The 27,500-nt window shown below is 44.0% G+C and overlaps 1 protein-coding gene across 1 annotated transcript in view; it reads right to left on the bottom strand.

The window, feature by feature from the left end:
* Window positions 1–27,500, bottom strand: part of LOC128706584 (cell adhesion molecule 3) — a 412,130-nt gene that overhangs the window by 156,719 nt on the left and 227,911 nt on the right. The gene's annotated exons all lie outside the window — the stretch shown is intronic.

Here is a 27,500-nt window from a genome sequence, read left to right as displayed (position 1 = left end):
TTCCCTGATCCATTGTAGTGCCTTCCATGTTATCCCTGCTTGGTCCTATACTTTTTGCCATAATCTCTTGTGTGGAACTGTGTCAAACGCCTTCTTGCAGTCCAAGAAAATGCAATCCACCCACCTCTCTCTCTTGTCTTACTGCTGTCACCATGTCATAGAACTCCAGGAGGTTTGTGACACAAGATTTCCCTTCCCTGAAACCATGTTGGCTGCTGTTGATGAGATCATTCCTTTCTAGGTGTTCCACCACTCTTCTCCTGATAATCTTCTCCATGACTTTACATACTATACATGTTAGTGACACTGGTCTATAGTTTAATGCTTCATGTCTGTTTCCTTTTTTAAAAACTGGGACTGTATTTGATGTCTTCCATCCCTCAGGTAATCTCCCGGTTTCGACAGATGTGTTGAATATTGTTGTTAGGGGTACACATAGAGCCTCTGCTTCCTGTCTCAGGACCCATGGAGAGATGTTATCCGGCCCCATCGCCATTGAGGTATCTAGCTCGCTCAACAGCCTTTTCACTTCTTCCTCGGTTGTATGTACTGTGTCCAACACTTGGTGGTGTACCCCACTTCTCCATCTTTCTGGAGTCCCTTCTGTCTCCTCTGTGAACACTTCTTTGAATTTCATATTGAGTTCTTCACTTACTTCGTGGTCATTTCTTGTGAGCTCTCCTCCTTCCTTCCTTAGCCTGATTACCTGGTCATTGGCTGTTGTTTTCCTCCTGATGTGACTGTACAACAGCTTCGGATCAGATCTGGCTTTCGCTGTTATGTCGTTTTCATATTGTCGTTGGGCCTCCCTTCTTACCTATGCATATTCATTTCTGGCTCTACTACTGCTCTCCTTATTCTCCTGGGTCCTTTGCCTTCTGTACTTCTTCCTTTCCCTAGCACACTTGGTTTTGGCCTCCCTGCACGTTTGGGTGAACCACAGGCTCATCCTGGCTTTTTCATTATTCCTGTTAACCCTGGGTACAAACCTGTCCTCAGCCTCCTTGCACTTTATTGTCACATATTACATCATCTCGTTTACTAACTTCTCTGCCAGTTCTCTGTCCCACTGAACCCTGTTCAGGAAGTTCTTCATTCCTGCGTAGTCCCCTTTCTTGTAGTCTGCCTTCGTTCGTCTGGCCCTTCCTGCTTCCCCCTCCACTTTTAACTCTTCTGTTTATTCGAAGTTTAAAACCACATGATCGCTGGCCCCAAGGGGTCTTTCGTGTGTGATGTCCTCAATATCTGCACTACTCAAGGTGAATACTAGGTCCAGTCTCGCTGGTTCATCCTCGCGTCTCTCTCTCTCTCTCTCTCTCTCTCTCTCTCTCTCTCTCTCTCTCTCTCTCTCTCTCTCTCTCTCTCTCTCTCTCTCTCTCTCTCTCTCTCTCTCTCTCTCTCTCTCTCTCTCTCTCTCTCTCTCTCTCTCTCTCTCTCTCTCTCTCTCTCTCTCTCTCTCTCTGGTAGTGTCCCATACGTGTTGGTACATGAAGTTTCCCAGTACCACCTCCATCATCTAGCCCTCCACGTTTCTAGTCCTCTATGTGGCTCCAAGATCTCCCAATCGATTTCCTTGTGGTTGAAATCACTCATGATCAGTAGCTTTGCCCTGATCACCTGAGCCCTTCTGGCCACTTTAGCCAGTGTGTCAATCATCGCTCTATTACTCCTACTGTTCTGTGGTGGGTTATACATCACTGCAATTACCACCTTGGAACCTCAAAAGTGAAGTGTTCCTACTATGTAATCTCTTGCTTCTCTGTCTCCTCTCTCCAGCTCATCAAAATTCCATCGGTTTTTGATCAGCAATGCCACTCCTCCACCCACTCTGTTCTCTCTGTCTTTCCTCATGAACTGATATCCCATTGGAAATATGGCATCTGTTATCATACCTGTGAGCTTGGTTTCTGTGAGAGCTATGATGTCTGGTGATGCCTCTTTGACTCTTTCATGCCACTCCTTCCGCTTATTTGTTGTTCCATCAGCATTGGTGTACCAGACCTTCAGTTTCCTCTCCAACAGTGTGTTTTGGGGGACTGTGAGGGTGAGGGATCTGGCAGTGTACTGTGGGATTCTATAGCTGAGTGTTGGGTGGGAGCTGTAAGTTTGGATTGTGGTTTGTGTTGGGATAACGTGATTGGTTGTGGGGTTCTGCTGATTCTGTCCTTGTCTATCTTCCTAGCTCCTTTTGCTATTGTGTCCTCTCCCTCAGTTGCTGTCGTTCTGTTTGCATTCTTTCTTGGTCAAGGAATATGTATTCTGCCAATTCCTTCAACCGTGGTTTCTCTTGGAGGATCCTGGTCTGCACTATTTCTGTCTTGAAAATCAGCTTGATTGGTCGTTTTCTCCCCTTCAAGTACCCCCCTATTCTCTGAGAATTTACAATCTCGAACATCTCCTCTTCACCTATTTCTGTGATGATGTTCTCAATCTCCTTTCTGTCTGCCTGATGTTTTCAGTGTGTGTCCTTTCCTCACTCTCCTGAAGCCCATGGATAAACACTGACTTTGCCCTCTCCTCCTCCCATTGCCTTTCACTCTGTGACTCTGGTTCCTGTCTGTACACGGCCATTTTCCCCTTTGCTTTTTCCTGTAGCTCTTGGTGGCATGGTCGTGCCTCTGCATCTGACCTATCCCCTTCTCCACCTGCACCCTGCTGCTCTTCCCTTTCACTCATTGGCTCTGCTTGGTAGGCTGATAGGGCCTTCGGATAAGTTATATCTCCTTCCTTCCTGTTGGGCCTCCCAGCTTCAGATACTGTGTCTTCTCTGGTTAATACCCATGTAACTCGCTTCAGAATGTTTACCTCATCTTCTAGGACCCTTATCCTGGCTACTGCAGCTTTGACTTGTGACTCCCAATTCTCCTTTTCCTCCTCCATTTTTGTAGAAAGCTCTCCTAGTTTTCTCTCCTACTCTTGTTCCATTTTTTTTGCACTGCTCTTCCATTCACTCCTCCTTACCAGAACCATTCTCCTCTGATCCCTGGGTCCTTCGAGTCCTCCCTGTGTGTGTGTGTGTGCGTGTGTGTGTGCACTAACCTAATTGTGGTTGCAGGGGGCGAGACACAGCTCATGGCTCCGCCTCTTAACTGAGTGCAACTAGGTCCTCTCTCTCCCTGCTCCATGAGCTTTATCATACCTCATCTTAAAGCTATGCATGGTTCCTGCCTCCACTACCTCTCTTGCTAGGCTATTCCACTTCCTGACTATTCTATGACTGAAGAAATACTTCCTAATATCCCTTTGACTCATCTGGGTCTTCAACTTCCAATTGTGACCCATTGTTTCTGCGTCCCTTCTCTGGGACATCCTGTCTCTGTCCACCTTGTCTATTCCATGCAGTATTTTGTATGTTGTTATCATGTCTCCCCTAACCCTACTGTCCTCCAGTGTTGTCAGGCCCATTTCCCTTAACCTTTCTTCGTAGGACATTCCCCATAGCTCTGGAACTAACCTTGTCGCAAACCTTTGCACTTTCTTTAATTTCTTGACGTGCTTGATCAAGCGTGGGTTCTAAACAGGTGCTGCATACTCCAGTATGGGCCTGACATACACGGTGTACAGTGTCTTGAATGATTCCTTACTAAGGCATCGGAACACTATTCTCAGGTTTGCCTGGCGCCCATATGCTGCAGCAGTTATATGGTTGATGTGTGCTTCTGGAAACATGCTCGGTGTTATACTTACCTCAAGATCTTTCTCCTTGAGCGAGGTTTGCAGTCTTTGGCCACCTAGCCTATACTCTGTCTGCGGTCTTCTTTGCCCTTCCCCAATCTTCATGACTTTGAATTTGGAGGGTTAAATTCGAAAAGCCAATTGCTGGACCAGGTGCCCAGCCTGTCCAGGTGTGTATGTGTGTGTGTGTGTGTGTGTGTGTGTGTGTGTGTGTGTGTGTGTGTGTGTGTGTGTGTGTGTGTGTGTGTGTGTGTGTGTGTGTGTGTGTGTTTGTGTGTGTGTCTGTACTCACCTATTTGTAGTTGCAGGGGTCGAGTCATAGCTCCTGGCCCCGCCTCTTCACTGATTGCGACTGGGTTCTCTCTATTCCTGCTCCATGAGCTTTATCAAACCTCGTCTTAAAACTATGTATGGATCTCGCCTCCACATCACTTTCTAGGCTATTCCACTGCCTGACAACTCTATGCGTGTGTATGTGTATGTGTGTACTCACCTAGTTGAGGTTGTACTCACCTAGTTGAGGTTGCGGGGGTCGAGTCCGAGCTCCTGGCCCCGCCTCTTCACTGATCGCTACTAGGTCACTCTCCCTGAGCCGTGAGCTTTATCATACCTCTGCTTAAAGCTATGTATGGATCCTGCCTCCACTACATCGCTTCCCAAACTATTCCACTTACTGACTACTCTGTGGCTGAAGAAATACTTCCTAACATCCCTGTGATTCATCTGTGTCTTCAGCTTCCAACTGTGTCCCCTTGTTACTGTGTCCAATCTCTGGAACATCCTGTCTGTCTTTGTCCACCTTGTCAATTCCTCTCAGTATTTTGTATGTCGTTATCATGTCCCCCCTATCTCTCCTGTCCTCCAGTGTCGTCAGGTTGATTTCCCTTAACCTCTCCTCGTAGGACATACCTCTTAGCTCTGGGACTAGTCTTGTTGCAAACCTTTGCACTTTCTCTAGTTTCTTCACGTGCTTGGCTAGGTGTGTGTGTGTGTGTGTGTGTGTGTGTGAGTGTACTCACCTAATTGTGGTTGCAGGGGTCGATACTCAGCTTCTGGCCCCGCCTCTTCACCGACCGCTACTAGGTCCTCTCTCCCCCTGCTCCATGAGCTTTATCATACCTCGTCTTAAAACTATGTATAGTTCCTGCCTCCACTACATCGCTTGCCAGACTATTCCACTTCCTAACTACTCTATGACTGAAGAAATACTTCCTAACATCCCTTTGACTCATCTGAGTCTTCAGCTTCCAATTGTGGCCCCTTGTTTCTGTGTCCCATCTCTGGAACATCCTGTCTCTGTCCACCTTGTCTGTTCCACGCAGAATTTTGTATGTCGTTATCAGGTTTGTATGTCGTTATCCTGTCCTCAAGTGTTGTCAGACCGATTTCCCTTAACCTTTCTTCATAGGACATTCCCCTTAGCTTTGGAACTAGCCTTGTGCAAACCTTTGCACTTTCTCTAATTTCTTGACGTGTTTGACTAGGTGTGGGTTCCAAACTGGTGCAGCGTACTCCAGTATGGGCCTGACGTACACAGTGTATAAAGTCTTGAACGATCCCCTACTGAGGTACCGGAACGCTATTCTCAGGTTTGCCAAGTGCCCATATGCCGCAGCAGTTATCTGCTTAATGTGTGCTTCTGGCGATGTCCTAGGTATTATACTCACTCCTAGGTCTTTCTCTTTGAGTGAGGTTTGCAGCCTTTGGCCACCTAGCCTATGTTCTGTCTGCGGTCTTCTTTGCCATCCTCCGATCTTCATGACTTTGCATTTGGCGGGGTTAAATTCTAGGAGCCACTTTCTGGACCACACATCCAGCCTGTCCAGGTCTCTTTGTAGACCTGTCTGGTCAGCATCTGATTTAATTCTTCTCATTAACTTCACGTCATCTGCAAACAGGGACACTTCTGAGTCTATCCCTTCCGTCATGTCGTTCACATATACCAAGAATAGCACTGGTCCCAGGACTGACCCCTGTGGGACCCCGCTCGTCACTGGCGTCCACTGTGATACCTCATCATGGACCATGACTCGCTGTTGCCTCCCTGTTAGGTATTCTCTGATCCATTGCAGTACCCTTCCTGTTATACGTGCCTGTTCCTCTAGCTTCTGTACTAATTTCTTGTGAGGAACTGTGTTGATGGCCTTCTTGCAGTCCAAGAAAATGCAATCAACCCACCCCTCCCTCTCATTTCTTACTTCAGTTACCTTGTCATAAAACTCTAGTAGGTTTGTGACACAGGATTTGCCTTCCATGAATCCGTGCTGGCTGTCGTTTATAATCTTGTTCCGCTCCAGGTGCTCCACCACTCTCCTCCTGATAATCTTTTCCAATACTTTGCATACTATACATGTCAGTGACACTGGTCTATAATTTAGTGCGTCATTTCTGTCTCCCTTCTTAAAGATGGGGACTACATTTGCCTTCTTCCATACTTCAGGTAGTTGCCCAGTTTCAAGGGAAGTGTTGAAGATTTTGGTTAGTGGCACACATAGTGTCCCTGCTCCCTCTCTAAGGAGCCACGGAGAGATGTTGTCTGGTCCCACTGCCTTTGAGGTATCAAAGTCACATAGGAGCTTCTCCACCTCCTCCTCCTCAGTTGTGTGTAATTCATCCAACACTTGTTGGTATATCCCTTGTTGCTGTACCCCACTGTTTTGTCTTCCCGTTGTCCCTTCAGCCTCCACTGTAAATACTTCCTGAAATGTTGAGCTCCTGTAAATACTTCCTGAAATGTTGAGCTCCTCACATACCTCCTTGTTGTTTCTTGTGAGCTCCCCACATTCTTTCCTCAGCCTGATTACCTGGTCCTTGACTGTTGTCTTCCTCCTGATGTGGCTGTAGAGTAGTTTCGGGTCAGACTTGACTTTCGATGCTGTCATTTTCATACTGCCGCTGCGCCTCCCTCATTATCTGTGCATGCTCGTTTCTGGCTCTTCTACTAATCTCTTTATTCTCCTGAGTCCTTTGCCTTCTGTACTTTTTTCATTCTCTAGAGCACTTACTTTTTGCCTCCCTGCACCTTTGGGTAAACCAAGGGCTCATTCTGTCTTTCCCATTATTTCTGTTACCCTTGGGAACAAACGTTTTCTCTGCCTCCTTGCATTTTGTTGTTACAAAGTCCACCATTTCGTTTACTGATTTTCCTACTGACTCCTGTTCCCACTGAACCTCCTGCAGGAAGGTCCTCATTCCTGTGTAGTCCCCCTTTTATAGTTTAGCGTTTCCCTTTCTACTCCTGTAACCCTCTCCACTTTTAGCTCCACGATGTATTTAAAGCTCATAATTACGTGGTCACTAGCTCCAAGGGGCTTTTCATATGTTATGTGCTCAATGCCTGAGCTACTCAGGGTGAACACGAGGTCCAGTCTTAATGGTTCATCCTTCCCTCTCTCTCTGGTAGTATCCCTAACATGTTGGTGCATGAGATTTACCAGCCCCACATCCATCATCTTGGGTCTCCATGTTTTGGGACCCCCATGTGGCTCCAGGTTTTCCCAATCAATCTCCCTGTGATTGAAGTTGCCCATGACCAGTAACTTTGCTCTACTTGAGTGGGCCCTTCTTGCCACCTCAGCTAGAGTGTCCACCATTGCTCTGTTGCACTCATCATATTCCTCTCTTGGCCTCCTGCAGTTCTGTGGTGGGTTATACATTACTGCAATGACTACCTTGTGTTCCCCTGACTGAACTGTACCTACTATGTAATCCATTTCTCCAATCTCGTCCATACCTTCCATTTCTTGATAACTCCACCGGTTTTTTATTAGTAGTGCAACCCCTCCCCCCCTGCTCCTTCTATCCTTCCTCTGGATCTGATATCCAGGTGGGAAGATTGCATCTGTTATTATCCCAGTGAGTTTTGTTTTTGTAACCGCTACAATGTCTGAGGACAACTCCTTGATTCTTTCATGCCACTCCTCACATTTATTCATTATTCCATCCGTGTTCGTGTACTAAGCCTTCAACTTTGTGGTCTGGGGAGAGAGATGGGTTAGGGGGAGCAGGGGCCTATAGGGAGTTGGTGTGGGGGTGGGGTGTGTGGTGTGGTGTCTGGGGGCAGAGGGCCTATGGGGGGTTTCAGTGGGGGTGTGGTGGTGGTGAGGAGGATGGGGGAAGAGGGTCTATGGGGGTTGCAATGGGGGAGGGGGTTGTGGCAAGGGGGATGGGGATAGAGGGTACTGTGTGTGAGTTGCTGTTGGTTATTGTGAGGGTGGGGTTTGTGGTGAGGGTGATGGGGGGAGAGGGTATATTGTGTGGGTTACTGTGGGTTTCTGTGGAGGTGGGGTTTGAGCTGAGGGAGATGTGTGGGTAACTGAGGGTTACTGTGGGGGTGGGGTTTATGCAGAGGGGGATGTGTGAGTTACTGTGGGTTTCTGTGCGGGTGGGGCTTGTGCTGAGGGGGATGGGGGCAGAGGGTACAGTGAGTGGGTTTTGGGTTAGGTCATTTGATTGCTTTGGGATTGCCATGGTTGTGTTCCTTCTGTAGGTGGTACTGGAGGGGGTTGTGTTTGTTCTTCCATGTGGGCCTGATTTCTCCTGCTCTCCACCTTCCTTGCCTCCCATTCCTCCTTGCGACGTTGCACCCTCTCTTTCAGTGTCATCCTTTCTTCTTGTGTTCTGTCTCGGTCGAGGTACACACTCCAGAATGCCTGATTGTCCCTTAGGCGTGCTTTCTCCAGCAGGATCCGGTTTCGAGCTGACTCTGCCTTAAAAATCACTTTGACTTGATGTTTTTTTCCCCTCGCAAACCACCCAATTCTCCGAAAATTTGTCAGCTGAGTCATGTCGTCCTCTCCTATTGCTTTCATGATGCTTTCAATCGTTTTTTTCTCCTACTGTTTCCTTGCCTCATAAGTTTCCCCATCTACTTCTTGGAGCCCATAGACAAAAATGGCCATCTCCCTTTCATCCTCCCACTGTGCATCCCTGAGCATCCTCTGATTCAAATTAGTTCCTGCCATTGATGTGTTGCTTCTTACTGTCTCTTCCCTATCCGGTGTCCCACTGCTTATCTGTTCCTGGACATGGCAGTTGCCTGTTAGAGCCTCTGTGTATAGCTCAGTTCCTTCATTGATTTTAGTCCCCTCATTAGTTCTTACTGTTCTCCCTGCCTTTTCCCAGGCCCCCCTTGGGTCTGATGGGGTCATCATATACAGTATATCTCCTTTGTCCCCTACTGTTCCCTCATCGGTGACTGATGTAGTAGCTCTTGGCTCATGGCTGTACTGTCCTTTGATTCTTTAGGCTGTTTCAGACTCTTTAGTTCTTCTACTAAGCTCTGTATCTTAGCTTCAGCTGCTGTGATTTGTAATTCCCATTTCCTGCTCTCCTCAGCTATTTTCTCTTCCATTTTCTTGTTGATCTCTTCCAGCCTCCTCCCCCACTCCTCCTCTCTTCGTGTGAGCTCTGCCTCCCAGTCATCTCTTCCAGGTCCACCACTCGCTTCATCCACCATTCCTCTGGTTCTCCATCCAGGTTTTTGGTGTCCCATTTTTTTTTTCACAGAAGGAAAAGCTTATGCCAAGGGTGCTTCGGAGGGGGGTGTTTGTTGTGGGGAGGGAGGGGGGTGTTTGTTGTGGGGAGAAGGGAGGAGGAGACAGGGAGGGGAAAAGGATAGTGAGCTGGAGGGGGGACAGCAGCATGGGGAAGAGAGATGGGGGGAACACTAAGGGGGACAGGGGGAAGAGCAATGGTGAGGAGGGGAGTAGAAGGAGTAGGGAGGATGAGAAGGAAGATGATGAGGGAGAGAAAGTGGGATAAAGAGAGACAGGGAGTGTGGTTGAGTGTGAGTTAGAGAGAGAGGGGGAAAGGGAGAGTCAGAGTGTGTGAAGCATGTGAGTTGGGGAAGATCAGCCTTTAGTGTGCTTGCAGGCCTCAGAGGCGAGGGGAGAGGAAGGAGGAGAAGGAAGAGGTGGGGGGAGATAGAGGAGGTATAGGAGGAGGATGATAGAGAGGGACAGAGAGTGTGTTTGAGTGTGAGCTAGAGTGTTACAGAAAGAGGAGGAGGATAGAGAGAGATAGTGTGGTTGAGTGTGAGTTAGAGAGGAAGAGAGAGAGAGAGAGGGGGGGAAGGGAGTGTTAGAGTCCGTTGGGCGTGTGGGTTGGGTAGTGTTCTTGCAGGCCTAGGAGGCGAGGGGAGAGGGAGAGAGAGAATGGAGGGTAGGTGGGGGGGAAGATGGAGGAGGTATAGAAGGAGGACCAGGAAGAGGAAGGGAGGGAAAGAGATAGGTAGGGGAGGTTGGTAGGGAGGAAGGGGAAGGTGGGGAGAAGATGGAGGAGGTATAGGAGGAGGAGGAGCAGGAGGAAGGGAGGGAAAGAGAGAGGGGGAGAGGGAAAGAGAGGGGTAGGGGAGGTAGGTAGGGATGAAAGGAGGGGAGGGGGGGAAGATGGAGGAGGTATAGGAGGAGGAGGAGCAGTGGGAGGAATGGAGGGAAAGAGAGAGGGAGGGAGGGAATGGTCGAGGCAGGGGAGGTAGGTACTGAGGAAGGGAGGAGAGGTGGGGGAAGATGGAGGAGGTATAGGAGGAGGAGGAGGAGCAGGAGGAGGTAGGGAGGGAAAGAGAGAGGGACGGAGGGAAAGAGAGAGGTAGGGGAGGTAGGTAAGGAGGAAGGGAGGGGAGGTGGGGGAAGATGGAGGAGGTATAGGAGGAGGAGGTATAGGAGGAGGAGGAGGAGGATGAGAAGAAAGGGAGGGAAAGAGAGAGGGAGGGAGGGAAAGAGAGAGGAAGGGAAGGAAAGAGAGAGGGAGGGAGGGAGGGAAAGAGAGAGGTAGGGGAGGTAGGTAGAGAGGAAGGGAGGGGAGATGGGGGAAGGTGGAGGAGGTATAGGAGGAGGAGGAGGAGCAGGAGGAGGAAGGGAGGGAAAGAGAGAGGGAGGGAGGGAAAGAGAGAGGTAGGGGAGGTACAAGGAGAGTGTGAACTGTGGGTATGTGTGGGTATGTGTGGATATGAGTGGGTTTGTGAGACGTGTCCATTATGGTAGGGTGTCAAGCGAGGGGAGAGGGAGGAGGAGAGGGAGGGATAGTCTAGCTGCCAGGCTTATGGGCCTATCATAGACTCTCCACGTGCATGCTACTATGTACCGAGACAGTCTGTACTGGGAGTACCCTGCCTATGCCTTTGCACCTACTCGTGCATACCTGGATCTATACTTACTGAGTAAACACCTGTGCACCTACTCGTGTATACCTGGAGCTGTACTTACTGAGTAAACACCTGTGCACCTACTCGTGTATACCTGGAGCTGTACTTACTGAGTAAACACCTGTGCACCTACTCGTGTATACCTGGAGATGTACTTTCTTATTAACACCTGTGCACCTATTTGTGTATACCTGGAGCTATACTTACTTGCTAAATAAACGCCTGTGTACCTACACGTGTATACCTGGAGTTATACTTAATGAATAAACAATGTTAGTGTTAATTGTCCAACCTTACTGCCTGCACGTGCACTACAGTGCCTCTGGTCCCCACCTTTGTTCTCCTTCCCCACTTCTACTCCTCTGTCAGTGATTAGTGTCCTAAGTATGATATTCAGCTCTCCAGAGCAGGGTTTGTGACCCTCAGCTATCAGTAATATACAGCGCCAATACCCCAGCAACCATAAAAAGATATACGTTACGTCTGGCAGGCCTGCACTGCTTCGCTCATGCGCTGTACGATGCTTCCCGTTCCGGCTCCTCTTCTATTTCTTCTTTCAATTCAATTCAAGTTTATTCTCTATAATGGTTACAATGTGGGGTTTACAGGTTTTGGGTATTTTGTGGTTTACATGTTATAAAATACTAATTACAGGGGGGGCCACTAGGACACCTAGCATGGCTAGGCATTTCGAGCAGACTTAGATTAATTCTTAAAATTAAATCCTTACAGATTATGGTATTAAGGCTAAGTGACTACATCATAATTTGTGAGTTTAGCAATGTGAATGTTTTTGTTTTGGCACAATACAAAGTGTCTATATTTGAGTATCATAGGCAAACTTATGACTAGTTAGGATTTATTATTTTAAGATTAAGATTAGTATTTCTGGGTTTATAGTCAGTGGGTGAGTGAGTGTAATTTTGAACCACCAGGTGGTTATCATGTAGTTAGCTGTCGGGGTGGATCAGGGAGATAAGATGTTTGTTTTCTAACTGTAGTTTTGAAAGCGATGAATGTGTCTGCAGTTCTAGAGTTCCAGATTTTAGGTCCTTTGAAATACATTGAATTTTTGTAAAGGTTTAGTCGAACACAGGGAATGTCATAGAGATGTTTGTGTCTGGTGTTATGCCTGTGGATCCTGTCACAACTATCAAGAAAGCGTTTTAGGTCAAGGTTAATATTGGAATTTAAGGTCCTGTAGATATAGATTGCACAATAGTAAGTGTGGATGTTCTGAACAGGGAGTAAGTTTAGATCTATGAAGAGTGGGGGGGTTGTTGCCAGGGATGGGATTTAGTGATTATTCTTAATGCGGCTTTTTGTTGGGTTATTATTGGCTTTAGGTGTGTTGCTGCAGTTGAACCCCAAGCACAGATAGCATAGGTGAGGTATGGATATATAAATGAATGGTATAGTGTGAGAAGGGCAGTTTGTGGTATGTAGTATCGTATCTTGGAGAGGATCCCTACCGTTTTGGATACTTTTTTTGTTATGTGTTGGATATGGGTGCTGAAATTTAGGTTGTTGTCGAGGTATAGGCCAAGGAATTTGCCCTCATTATGTCTGGCAACTAGAGTGTTGTCGATCTTAATGTTAAGTTGCACAACACCTGCTCTGCTACCAAACATAATATAGTAGGTTTTGCCAGTGTTAAGTGTAAGTTTATTGGCTGTCATCCAAGTCGATATTTTGAGCAGCTCCTCGTTAACAATGGTGTTGGCGGTGGCAAGATTAGGGTGGGAGATGACATAAGTCGTGTCGTCAGCAAAGAGAATGGGTTTCAGGTGTTGGGATATGTTTGGAAGATCATTGATGTAAATGAGGAAGAGCAGGGGTCCAAGGACACTTCCCTGCGGAACTCCAGTATCAAGTGGCCGTATTGATGAGGCTGTGTCTTTAATGGTGACATACTGATACCTGTTAGAAAGGTAGGATTTAAAATATGCAAGCGCATGGCCTCTTATACCATAGTGGTCAAGTTTGTGGAGTAGGATGCCATGGTCTACTGTGTCAAACGCTTTTCTTAGGTCAATAAAAATTCCTAGTGGATATTCCTTATTTTCCAATGCTGTGTAAAGCAGGTCTAGCATTTTTATAATTGTATCATTAGTGCTTTTATTTTTCCTGAATCCAAATTGCCAGGGGTTGAGTATGATTTGTGACGTTATAAATGAATATATTCTCCTGTGCACGAGTTTCTCGAAGATTTTGGATAGCAATGGTAAGTTTGATATTGGCCTATAGTTGTTTACGTCTGTAGGGTCACCAACTTTATGTATTGGTGTAACCCTTCCCGTCTTGAGTAGTGTCGGGAAAGTGCTAGTTTCTAGTGACTTGTTAAAAAGTAATGTAATAGCATGCGAAAGGACATGGGGCGCTCACTTGTACAATAATGGTCGGACGTGAGACAGATTCCCCGAATTATTTTTAAGTGACTTTATGATCGTGGTGACTTCCGTGGGCCCAGTCGGTACAAGATAGAAGGAATTAGGGAAATTCCCATCTAGGTAGCCCCCGGCATGGGCATTGGTACGTGGGATTTTACTGGCGAGATTAGATCCTATGTTTGAGAAGAAGTCATTTATCTTGTTAGCTGTGTCAGTGGGATGCAGTGGTGTTTCATGAGGTTTAGTTAGAACAACATTCTTGTTTTTTTCAGTTTGTGGGTCCCCTGAATCTGGGAAATTGTTTTCCAGGTCTTTTTTATATCTCCTCTTGTGTCAGTGAATCTGCTGGAGTAGTACAGTTGTTTGGCTTTCTTTATTAATTTGGTACACAAACTTCACGATGGAATGCTGGCCAGAGTCCAAGACAACGGAGAGACGTCTAAACTATTCCCAGTCTCAAATGGAGTGAAACAAGGCTGTGTGCTTGCTCCCACCATGTTCAGCCTGATGTTCTCGGCCATGCTTACAGACGCATTCAGGGACACAGAGGCAGGAATCGGCATCAGGTACCATACAGATGGGTCTGTCTTCAACCTCAGGAGGCTTCAAGCAAAAACCAAGGCTGCAACTGACACCATCAATGACCTGCTATTTGCTGATAACTGCACCCTCAACGCTGCTTCAGAAGCCGCCATGCAGCACAGTGTTGACAAGTTCTCTGACACCTGCAACAACTTCGGGCTGACAATCAGTACAACGAAGACTGAAGTGATGCACCAGCCTGCTCCGGGAAAGACGTATGTTGACCCAAACATCACCATCAACGGGCAGCGACTGAACGCCATAGACAAATTCACCTACCTCGGCAGTACCCTTTCCAGAAACAGTCATCGATGATGAGGTGAATGCCAGACTTGCCAAAGCCAGTGCCACCTTCGGCAGGCTCCACAAGAATGTATGGAACCGAAGAGGCATCACCACAAGCACCAAGATCAAGGTGTGCAGAGCCATAGTCCTCACCACACTTCTCTATGGCTGCGAAACCTGGACTGTCTACAAACGTCATGCCAGAAAGTTGAACCACTTTCACACCACACGGCTCAGAAAAATTCTCGGCATCAAATGGCAAGATAAGATCCCAGACACAGAAGTACTGACTACAGCTGGCCTGCCTAGCATCTACACCATCCTAATGCAGACACAGCTTCGCTGGGCAGATCACGTTGCTCGCATGCCAAACCACCGGCTGCCAAAGAAACTCTTGTTTGGCGAACTGCAGCATGGAAAGCGCTCTCAAGGAGGCCAAAAGAAGCACTACAAGGACACCCTTAAGACTGCTCTGAAAGCTTTCAACATCAACCGCACCATGTGGGAGCTGATAGCTCAGGACAGGAATGACTGGCGAGCGGTTGTCCAGAAGGGGGCAACATCCTGCGAGGCAAGCAGAATCTCACTAGCTGAGCAGCGCAGGCAGGCGAGGAAGACCAGAGCCATCAGACCCCTCGATGCCGCCACCCTTCCCTGTCCACACTGCCAGAGAACGTTTCGTGCGCGGATTGGCCTGACAAGTCATCTGCGTACCCACCAACTTCGACCCCAGGATGACTAGATGGTCCTCGTCGAATCGACGGACAAACAACACACACAAACACATTAATTTGGTGAGAACTGTTGAATATTGTTTAAGAATATCTTTGTGTATTAAGCCCTGTCTATATTGCTTTTCATATCGGTGTTTCTTATCAATGGATTTCAGAATGCTGCTGGTTAGCCATGGGCAACCAAGCCGTTTATTCGTGATCTGTTTCGTTTTTATAGGACAATGTTTGTTGTATAGTCTAAGTATTTTGTTAAGAAAAATGTCTGTCCAATCGTCATACCATTGACATTGGAGAATTCTGCAGGCCAGTCAACAGTCTCTAGGTCTGCTGTGAAATTCCTTATTGAAGCCTCGTCATGGAGTCTAAATGAAACTTTGTTGTATTCGGGTGGTGGCTTACTAATGTTTATTAAGAGGAAGGATGGGTAGTGGTCAGTAGTGCTGTCTGTGATTATCCCTGATTTAAGGGGGGCTAGTATGCTGGTCCATATGTGGTCTATTATGGTTGCACTTGTCTCAGTCAGCCTGGTTGGTTTAGTTATTGTCGGTATGATAAGAGCGTTGTTCATATTGTTGATGAAATCAGTTACAGTCTGATCATCTGGTAGGCCAAGGTTGATATTGTAGTAAGTCTCCAGCTAAGAGAAGGTGGTGCTTGTTCATATGTCTGTTTGTTATTAGTGACTTTAGATTCTCACTGAAGTTTGGGATGTTTGTGTGGGGTATCCAGTATATGGCACCGATTGTTATAGGCGTCTTGAGGTTTTTACAGTAAAATTAGCAAAAATGTATTCCCCATATTCATCACTAAAGCAATAGTGCTAATACAAGATAGTTGGTTAGAGTAATAGATTGCAGTACCACCCCCAACTTGGTATGGTCTGCAGTTGTGGATTGCTGTGTATCCTGGTAGTAGGTAGTTATCAATTGTGTCCTGCTTAAGAATAATGCAGGAGAAGGGTGTCTTTAGTGACTCAAGGAGTGCCAGGAGGTCATCATAGTGTTTGCTTGAGGACCTGATGCTGTAGTTAAGAAGTGATAGACTTTGAGCAGTGTTCAGGATAGTGCTGGCTTGTGATGCTGTGTAATAAAGGCAGTTACTTTCCAATAAGTTTTGATTGTGTGTTAGATTATGGAGGTTTAGATCAGCGTCAACGTGATCATTCATCTTTTAGGTTTAAATAGTGGTTGTTTATATCCTGTATTATGTGGTGAGTTCTAATACTGATTTCTGTAGTGGTGGGAGGTTTGGATAAGTATACCGCTAAAGCACTTTGTCATATAGAGTACAGTCACTAATAAACATAATGAAATTGATATTGTCTATGTGTTGTGCTATAATGAGCTAAAGTACAACTAGGTATAAACTAATACTATAAAAAAAAATTACAAGTGGCACCAGACTCACTCTTGTAATTGCACTAAGGTCTAATATAATTAATTTAGTGTTGTCTATGTATTGAGCTAGAATGAGCTAAAGTACAACTAGGTACAGTTAGTTTAGGTGTTGTCTAAGTATTGAGCTAGAATGAGCTAAAGTACAACTAGGTATAAACTTATAATATAAAAATACAAATTAAAATGATACTTGCAATTGCACTAGGGTCTGATATAGGTTGTTAACAAGATCAAGAGTATAACTAGATTTAAATTGACAAAATAAAATTCACAAATTAAAGTACCAAAAGAATAATAAGTAAAAAATAACTTTGGCAATGACTTGGTTATAATATGATAGTAAGATGGTAGACAGGTACACAGGTACACAGGTACACAGGTACACAGGTACACAGGTACACAGGTACACAGGTACAAAGGATAATATAAAGGTCGGAGTTGAATATACAAACTTGAAAATTTGGCAACAAAATGTTATGAAAAGTATAAAATAATGATTAATGTACAAAAGTAAAATTGACTGGTAGTAAATATGGTGTTTAATAAAATTTTAGTAAGTAATAATGATTACAAAAAAAGATTAATTAGAAAAAAAAAAAAAAAAAAAAAAAAAAAACGCTATATTCACTAACTCCTCTATCACTGTATGCACTATACACTGGAGTCACTAACTCAACTACCCTTGTCTTTTATCTCCCTGGCTTGGGTCACACTTATTCTGTTTGAATTTTGGTATTGGGATGTGGCAATACCACCTACACCAACACTAGGCCTATGGCCATCCCACTCTCTCTCTTGGCACTGATTCAAATTGTTTTCATGTGTCTGTATCCTTAACCTCCCTTTTCTGATTGGGACAGATCGTGTATCACTTCTCGGGTTGTTCACTGACACTGTCAACTTCCGATGACCCTGGCAGTGGCTTTGATTGGCCACTAACTACTTAAGATTCACGAGCGTGTGTATATGTGTGTGTACTACCAGTGAGGACATGGTGTGTGTACTCACCTAGTTGAGGTTGCGGGGGTCGAGTCCGAGCTCCTGGCGCGCGTGTGTGTGTGTGTGTGTGTGTGTGTGTGTGTGTGTGTGTGTGTGTGTGTGTACTCACCTAGTTGAGGTTGCAGGGGTCGAGTCCAAGCTCCTGGCCCCGCCTCTTCACTGGTCGCTACTAGGTCACTCTCCCTGTGTGTGTGTGTGTGTGTGTGTGTGTGTGTGTGTGTGTGTGTGTGTGTGTGTGTGTGTGTGTGTTTTTGTGTGTGTGTGTGTGTGTGTGTGTATGTATTCACCTATTTGTGGTTGCAGGGGTCGATTCACAGCTCCTGGCCCCACCTCTTCGCTGGTCGCTATTAGGTCCACTCTCTCCCTGCTCCATGAGCCTTGTCATACTTCTTCTTAATGCTATGCATGGATCCTGCCTCCACTGTATCACTCTCCAGATTGTTCCACTTCCTGACAACTATGTGACTGAAGAAATACTTTCTAACATTCTTTGGCCAGGTGCCTATGTGCTGCAGCAGTTTTTTGGTTGATGTGCACCCATGGAGAAATGTTCAGTATGATGCTCACCCAACGATCCTTTTCCTTGAGTGAATTTTGCAGCCTTTGACCTCCTAGGCCGTACTCCGTCTGCGGTCTTCTTTGTAGTTCCCCAAACTTTATGACTTTTCCCTTGGTGGGGTTAAACTCCAGGAACCAATTGTCGGACCAGGCTTGCAGCCTGTCCAGATCTCATTGCAAGCTTACCTGATCCTCGTCCAGTTGTATTCTTCTCATTAGCTTCACATCATCTGTAAACAGGGACACTTCTGATTCTATCCCTTCTGTCATATCATTCACATAACTAGAAACAACACCGGACCTAGGACTGACCCTTGTGGAACCTCTCGACAAGTACACCCACTATGACACATACCAGCACACGTTGTTTTCTTCCTGTCAGGTATTCCTTGATCCATTGCAGTATTTCCCCTGATATTCCTGCTTGCTCTCTAGCTTTTCATCCAGTCTCTTGTGTCGTATTGTACTGAAAGTCTTCTTAAAGTCCAAGAAGATGCAGCCTACTCACCCCTCTGTCTCCAGTCTTACTTCTGTTACCTTATCGTAGAACTCCAGTAAGTTTGTGATTCTGCGGGATCTGAGATACATTATTTAACTCTCTAAGGATAATATTGGCTGACTTTATCCAAATCTTTCATTGAAGTGTTATGGTTATTTACGCCCAAGCGAAACCATCTGTATTTCCTGGTCTCTTCCTCTTCTGCTGTTTTCATTACTTTGTATATGTAGGAGATGAATATCAGCAGCCACTTTTCTGAATATTCGTGCACACAGAACGGGTTTTCTTTCTTTTTTTTTTTTGGGGGGGGGGGATACTTTCATCATCTGTTATTCTCATTAATTTGAGTGGATTGCAGATGGTGACATTTTGTCCTCATTTAGTCCTCAGGGAAGTAATACACATATAGCAGAAGCCTGAGTGCCAGGACAGAATCTTGTAGGACCTCCTGTGGAGAAGTTACCTCTAACAGTTAGTCTTTTACCATGACACCGGGAATACACCGAGAGTCGTGTTACACTCAGTGTATATTCCCTAAGGGATGTACATCATTCAGTGCATATAAACTATGAGTTGTGTCTTTCATTGTATATACATCGAGAGTTGTGTATCGCCTAGTGAATATATGCCGAGAGTTTACTTTTATTCCTATTTTAGGGACTAAAAGACTATTCGGATACTTTCCCGTGTTACTCTAATCTGCATTTTTAGTTCAGTGTTTTCTGTTTAATTCTGTAATTTGTGCTGCCGCAGCGGCTACTTTATTGTGCATTACACATTCATATACTCTTTGTGCGAGGCAGCGCCACAACTTATACAAAGGCTTAAAAACTAACCCTAAAATGTTAGGTTTGGTCAAAAACCGAATATTTTACATATTTGTTTATGAAAAAATATAACTATCAATTTGTAATATTTCCTTAGTAATGTTCAAATTTAAAGGGAGATCTGCATATGTGTGTGTATGTACTCACCTATTTGTGGTTGCAGGGGTCGATTCATAGATCCTGTTTCCGCATCTACAATGATTGCTACTGGGTCCTCTCTCTCCCTACTTCATGAGATTTATCATACCTCGTCTTAAAACTATGAATTGTTCCCGCCTCCACTATGTCACTTTCTAGGCTATTCCACTGCCTGATAACTCTATGACTGAAGAAATATTTCCTAACGTGCCTTTGGCTCAGGAGTCTACAACTTCCAATTCTAACCCCTTGTTTCTGTGTCCCATCTCCGGAACATCCTGTCTTTGTTCACCTTGTCAATTCCTCACAGTATTTAATATGTCGTTATCATGTCTCCTCTAACCCTCCTGTCCTCCAGTGTTGTCAAGAAGCTGTCTCCATTTTTGCAGAAAGAATTCCTAGTTTTCTCTCCTACTCTTGTTCCATCCTTTAGCACTGCTCTTCCATCCGCTCATTACCAGAACCATTCTCCTCTGATCCCTGGGTCCTTCGAGTCACCCTGTGTGTGTGTGTGTGTGTGTGTGTGTGTGTGCGTGTGTATGTGTACTCACCTAGTTGTACTCACCTAGTTGAGGTTGCAGGGGTCGAGTCCAAGCTCCTGGCCCCGCCTCTTCACTGGTCGCTACTAGGTCACTCTCCCTGAACCGTGAGCTTTATCATACCTCTGCTTAAAGCTATGTATGGATCCTGCCTCCATTACATCGCTTCCCAAACTATTCCACTTCCTGACTACTCTGTGACTGAAGAAATACTTCCTAACATCCCTGTGATTCATCTGTGTCTTCAACTTCCAACTGTGTCCCCTTGTTGCTGTGTCCCATCTCTGGAACATCCTGTCTTTGTCCACCTTGTCAATTCCTCTCAGTATTTTGTATGTCGTTATCATGTTCCCTCTATCTCTCCTGTCTTCCATTGTCGTCAGGTCGATTTCCCTTAACCTCTCCTCGTAGGACATACCCCTTAGCTCTGGGACTAGTCTTGTTGCAAACCTTTGCACTTGTATGTGTGTGAGTGTTATGTGTGCGTTGTTCATGTGTTGTGTTGCGTGTGTGTGTACTCATCTAATTGTATTCACCTAATTGTGATTGCAGAGGTTAATTCATAGCTCCTGGCCCCACTTCTTCACTGGTCGCTGCTAGGTCCGCTCTCTCCTTTCTCCATGAGCTTTATCATACCTCTTCTTAAAGCTTTGTATTTATCCTGCTTCCACTACACCACTCTTCAAATTTTTCCACATCCTGACGACTCTATAACTGAAGAAATACTTCCTAACATCCCTGTGACTTCCAGTCGTGACTCCTTGTTGCTGTGTCATATCTCTGAAACATTCTGTTCCTATTCACCCTGTTAATTCCTGTGAGCATTTTACATATTGTTATCATGTCCCCTCTATCCCCACTCTTCCAGTGTTGTCAGGTTGAGTTCCCTTAAGCTCTTCTAGTAGGACAAACCTCTCAACTTCGGGGCTAGTCTTGTCACAAACGTCTGCACTTTCACTAATTTCTTGACGTGCCTGACCAGGTGTGGGTTGCATACTGGTGCTGCATACTTCAATATAGGCCTGACGTACACAGTGTATAGTGTCGCGAATGACCTTATATAGATGTTGAAACGCTATTCTCAGTTTTGGTAGGCGCCCGTATGCTGCAGCAGTTATTTGAATGATGTGCGCCTCAGATGTGCTCGGTACGATGCTCACCCTCCATCCTTTTCCTGGAGTGAGTTTTGCAGTCTCCGACCTCTTAGGCTGTAGTCCGTTTGCGGTCTCCTTTGTTCTTCACCAAGGTTTATAACTTTACACTTGCTTTGGTTGAACTCCAGGAGCCATTTGGCAGGCAAGGTTTGCAGTCTGTCCAGATCCACTTGTAGGCTCACCTGATCCTCGTCCGCTTGTATTCTCCACATTAGTTTCACATCGTTTGCAGACAGGAACACCTCTGACTCTATCCCTTCCATTATGTCATTCACATTTACAAGACACAGCACAAGACCTAGGACTGACGCTTGTGGAACTCCACTCGACACATGTACCCACTCTGACACGTCGTCTCGGACAGACACACGATGTTTTCTTTCTTTCAGATATTCCCTGATTCGTCTCAGTACTTTCTCTCCTGTTCCCACCTATTCCTCCTGTTTTTCATCCAGTCTCTTGTTTTGTACTGAGTCTAAAGCCTTTTTACAGTTAACCCCTCCCTTTCTCTCTCTCCTGTCTAATTTCTGTTGTCTTGTCATAGAAACCCAATAGATTTGTGATGAAGGTTTTTCCTTCCCTGAAGCCGTGCTGGTTGTCATTCCTGTATTAGTCCATTCCATTGTAGGTACTCCACCACTCTTTTCTTGATAATCTTCTCCAGAACTTTACAAACATACAATATATGTCAGCGACACTGGTCTGTGATTTAGCGCAGCTTGTCTGTCTCCTTTCTTAAAAATCAGGACCACATTTGCTGTTTTCAACACCACAGGAAGTTGCCCTGTTTTGATAGATTTAATGAAGATTGTTAGTGGCACATAAAGTACATCTGCTCCCTCTCTCTGGACTCAAGGAGAGATATTATCTGGGCCTACCGCCTTCGAGGTATTTAGTTTCCGCAGCAGTTTCATCTCCTCCTCCTCAGTTGTGTGAAGCGTGTCCAGCACTTGCTGGTGTACCCTACCACCTCAGTTTGCTTGGAGCCTCTCTGTCTCCACTGTGAATACCTCCCCGAATCTTGAGCTGAGCTCTTCACATACTTCCTGGTCGTTCCCTGTGAGCTCCCCCCCTTCCTTCCTCAACCTGATTACCTGATCCTTGACTATTGTTTTCCTCCTGATGTTGTTGTATACCAACTTTGGGTCAGTTTTGGCTTTTGATGCTATGTTATTCTCGTATTGACGCTGGGTTTCTCTCCATATGCATACATATTTATTCCTGGCTCTTTGGCTCAACTCCCCGTTTTCCTGGGTCCTTTGCCTTCAATACTTTTTCCATGGTCTAGCACAGTTGACTTTGGCCTCTCCACACCTCCTGGTAAACCATGGGCTCACACCGGACTTCCCATTGTTTCTGTTGTCCTTTGGTACAAGCTTCTCCACTTCCTCCTTGCCTTTTGTGGTCACGTGTTCCGGCATTTCGTTCACTGTGTTTCCCTCTAGCTCGCTTATCCACTGCACCTGATGTAAGAATTGCTTCATACTTGTTGTGTAGTCCCCTTTTTTGGAAGCTTGGCTTCTCCCATCCTTCTTCTGTTGCTTCACTTTCCATTGTTGACTATACTGTGTATTTGAAACTCAAGACCACATGGTCACTAACGTCTTGGGGCCTCAAGGTGAATACAAGGTCTAGCATTGCTGGTTTGTTGTCTCCTTTCTCTCTGGTTGTGTCCATAACATGTTGGTACATAAAGTTTTCTAGTGTTCCCTCCAGCATCTTGATTCTCCATATCTCTTGTTTCCCATGTGGCTCCAGTTTCTTCCAATCAATCTCCTTATGGTTGAAATCCCCCATGATGAACAACTTTGCCCTGCTCATGTGGGTCCTTCTGGGAATTTCGGCTAGTGTGTTTATCATCACTTTGTTGCTTTCATCAAATTCCTGTCTTGGCTTCCTGCTGTTCAGTGGCAGGTTATACATCACTGCTATCATCATTTTTGTGGCCCCCAATATGCAGTGCTGCTACTGTGTAGTCATCCACTACCCGTCTGACTAGTCCTTCCATCTCCTCGAAACTCCATTGGTTTTTGATGAGCAATGCAACTCCTCCTCCCCCTCTGGCCTCCAGTCTTTCCCCAGGATCTGATAACCAGAGGGGAACATCAAATCTGTTATTACTTCTGTGAGCTTTATCTCTGTGATTGCTATGATGTCCGGGGATTCCTCAGTGATTCTTTCCCGCCACTCGTCACTCTTATTTGTAATTCCATCTGCTTTGGAATTACAAATAAGCTAGAACCGTATCCTAAGAGTGAGATTCGTTGGTGCTGGCTGTGGGTGTCGTAGGCAGGCCTGGATATTATGATAGTCTGCTGATGTGGCAGTATTAGTGCTGGGGGGAGGGGAATGTGGATGTGGAGTGTAGTTTGACTCTTATTTGTATTTGGTTATTGTGGGATGGTAGGGGTTGAGGGATGTGGTGGGTGGGTCTGTGTGAAGTTGTATTTGCTGTTCCCTTTGAGGATGTGCTTCCCTGTCTGCCAGTACCTGCCCTGTCCTTCCCCTTCCTGTCCCCAGCGCATTCTTACTCTTTCTCTCAGTTGTTCCCTTTCTTTTTGCATTCTGTCGCGGTCGAGGTATACTCACTGGTATTTTGAGGAACCCTTTAATCGTGGCTGCAGGATTTTCTTTTGTATCATTTCTGACTTGAATGATAATTTAACTGGGTTGTTCCTTTCCCTTGAAAACTGCCCAAGTCTCTGAAAATTTGTCAGTTGAGCCGTGTCCTTTCCTGTTACCACAATGATGCTCTCAGTCTCTTTAATCCTCCCCTGTCTTCTTTCATCATATGTCTCACCTTCTGCCTCAGGAAGCCCATAATGAGTGTCCTCTCTCTTTCTTCATCCCATTTTGTTTCCCTCTGTATCTCTGGGTCCGATTTAAGTATCTGCTATTTTATCTCCCTTATCAACCTTACCTAACCTAACTTTAACTAAAAAAATTTTTTAGCTAAATTGTGTTACATATATCAAAGGTCAGTTAAAATTTATATAGTATAACTTAAAATATAATAATATATATAATTTTTAATTATGTTCGGATTGATTTTCGCAGATTTATGGCAAAAACAACTTTTCATTCTGCATATTCAGCAGAGGATATCCTTGCCAGATAGGCCACACTCGCCGGTTCGGCTTAATTGGCACGATAAAAAATAGATTTGATTTTAATATGAACATAGGTTTAAGTTTCTACAAATTAGATTCATTTATAATTAATAAAATTTTAGAAGAATTTAACCTATGTTTGACAAGATCTTGACCATCCCACATCATAATGGAGCGGGTAATATCTCAGCCTCATATATCCTTCTGTTATTCAATTATTTTTCCAAGCCATTGATATTGTGAGAAAACAGAAAACGTTTAGAATTTCACTATTTTTCACTGGGGTTGTCTTTGAATATTGTGGTATCACCTGATGACTGTGATCTTATTGCTTATATGTAAGTATTTCTTAAGACAAGGAGTACTTACATATATATATATATATATATATATATATATATATATATATATATATATATATATATATATATATATATATATATATATATATGTGTGTGTGTGTGTGTGTGTGTGTGTGTGTGTGTGTATGCAAAACAACCACTGTTTTGTATATTCTGAAATCACCTGTTTACTGTGATCTTATTGCATATATATATATATATATATATATATATATATATATATATATATATATATATATATATATATATATATATATAGATATACATATTGTAACCACGAACAAGTGCTATTTAATCAATAACAACACTGCTTCTATCCGAGGATTCGAACCTGTGTTGTTTTAGCCTGTCTCATGATGAGTGAAAATTCCACGATGCTCTAACCCACGGGACCATACAATCCTACAAGAATCACGCACCCATCAGAGCTAGGTGTTGAACCATGATCCGAGGACATTAGATGGTGTGGATGTTTCAGAGCTAATTTCATCCTCCTCCCGTTTGGTGTACTAGCCTCCACTAGCAGTATATATATAGTACTGTAACCACGAGCAAGTGGTATTTAATCAATAACTACACTGCGACTAGCCGAGGATTCGAACATGGGTTCGAATCCTCGGCTAGCCCGCCTCATGGTGACCGAAAATTCCACGACGTTGTCATAAGTTTTCGCCCACCATAAGGCAGGCCAAAGCAGCATGGGTTCGACTCCTTGGCTAGTCGCAGTGTTGTTATTGATCAATACCACTTGTTCGTGGTACAATAATATAATATACTGCTCGTTGTGCTAGTACACCAAACAAGGAGTAGAATGAAATTAGCCTAGAGGCATCCACACCACCGTATGTACTTGGGTAACGGGTACAACATCCCGCTCTGCTGGATGCGCTTCTCTTACGGATTGTGTGGTCCAGTGGATTAAGGCGTCATGAGTTCACGCCCACCATGAGGCAGGCCAAAGCAGCATGGGTTCGACTCCTTGGCTAGCCGCAGTGTTGTTAATATATATATATATATATATATATATATATATATATATATATATATATATATATATATATATTTGTATATATATATATATGCAAAACAACCACTCTGAAAGAATAGAGAAATACCAAGCGCTTTCGTGACTACTCACATTATCAAAGAACTATGAAAGTAAAGCATCCAAGGAAGCTATATAAGGGGTCCGGCCAGCACCTCACTATCAGATCCCACAACGGTTAAACACGTGATGCGCGGCGACCCAACTTGGATAGGTCCCTTGCACAACTCACCCCCAAGCTATTCTACCCAAGAAAATTTAAAAATTAATATTTGTCCAGTGTATTATTAAATTCTTCCCAAATTCTATTAATTATAAATGGATCTAATTTATATAAACCAAAGGAAATATTCATATTATTGTCAAAACTGCTTTTTATGAAACAAGATTCAATTATATTCCTGTCGACCATGGACTTGCTTGGTACTACTTTCTCAACTTTTTGAAAATCAATTGGATGGTTAAAATCTCTTACATGAATAAATAGAGCATTGGAATCTTGTCCAGTTCTAATGCTATATTTATGTTGTTTTAATCTTAGTTCGAGATTTTTACCAGTTTGACCGTAATAAACTTTATCGCAAATTTTACAAGGAATCTTATAGACACATCCATCACCATTTTGGGGGAAATTCTTTATCAAAAGTTTTTTCACTGTATCAAGATTTTTGAATACAACTTTAATATTAAAAGTCTTAAGAAGAGAAGGCATATCAACCAAGTTTTCATGGTAAGGGAGAACCAACATATTTTTAGTTGAATAAGGCTGGTTGTCCCTTTTTGGATTATAAAAAGTGTTTCTAGCAACTTTAAAAGATTTATCAATTACATTTCTTGGGTATTTTAAATCATTACCTATTTCATAAATTTTGGATATTTCCTCATCTATGAACTCAGGACTACAAATTCGTAAAGCTCTCAAAAACATATATATATATATATATATATATATATATATATATATATATATATATATATATATATATATATATATATATATATATATATATATATATATATATATATATATATATATATATATATATATATATATATATATATATATATATATATATATATATATATATATATATATATATATATATATATATATATGTATATATATATCTTAGTGTATCATATAGGATAGTGTATTATCTCTACATTTCTAAGTGGGCAGGCAATTAAGTACACAGTGTTCAAAGTTCCTGGCTACTACATCACACGTCAGACTATATCGTAAAATGCGCTATTCAAAGTCACTATTTAGGTTCATTCTAAAATAGTAGACTATATTCTATTAAGTGTGGGACTCTTTCAAGAAACTTGTCTCAGTCTAGGAATACATAAAGTGAGGAAGAATGCCAGGTCTCTTTCTTGCGATTTTCTAATTAGAATGCCCCGTGAGCACCAGGATATTTGCTCCTAAAACTGTACATTAATTCTGCTTCCACCGCTTCCTCATCCAGATCTGGATGACGAAAGGGCTCAAGAGTTGTAGCTTAAAAGAAAATATGTTAGTGTCCACCAATTATGTCACTCAAGTTTTCAGATATAAAACATTAAAACAATCGTTCTATAATCCATTACCATGTGTTCAAGCGACGTCAAGTGTATTGTAAAACGTTATATGTGGTGACATTTTTTTCCACCTATAAATCGATAATACAATTGGCTAGTATTATTTCTTTCCCTATGCGATGTCTGCTGTTCATCAGCCTCTCCTGTGGTTTTAGAGTGGCCTGGAGCAGAGTTTTTCGTTTAAAAGGACACACTAGTTTTCCGTTCCAAATCCTCTTATCATCAGGTATTTTATCATTTCCTGGATTCCTGTTGTCTCCAGCACTTGTCTCAGTATATTTGTCATCAACACCTGACTGAAATAAAAGGTCTCTTGTCCGTTACCTTGTCTGAAAATTGATAACAGCCACGTTGGCTGTTTAATAGCTATCGGGTGTCTCTCGCATCTTAGATGCTTATCTCTCTGTTTCACCACTGGGCTACCAACGCGGTAGCCCAGTGGTGAGTGTCTCACGCCTCTCACCACTGGGGTCCAGGGTTC

The sequence above is a fragment of the Cherax quadricarinatus genome, chromosome 2 (genome assembly GCF_038502225.1).
Source record: "Cherax quadricarinatus isolate ZL_2023a chromosome 2, ASM3850222v1, whole genome shotgun sequence".
Lineage (NCBI taxonomy): Eukaryota > Metazoa > Arthropoda > Malacostraca > Decapoda > Parastacidae > Cherax > Cherax quadricarinatus.
Note: the sequence above shows the minus strand (reverse complement) of the source record. Positions and strands in the feature narration are given on the sequence as shown.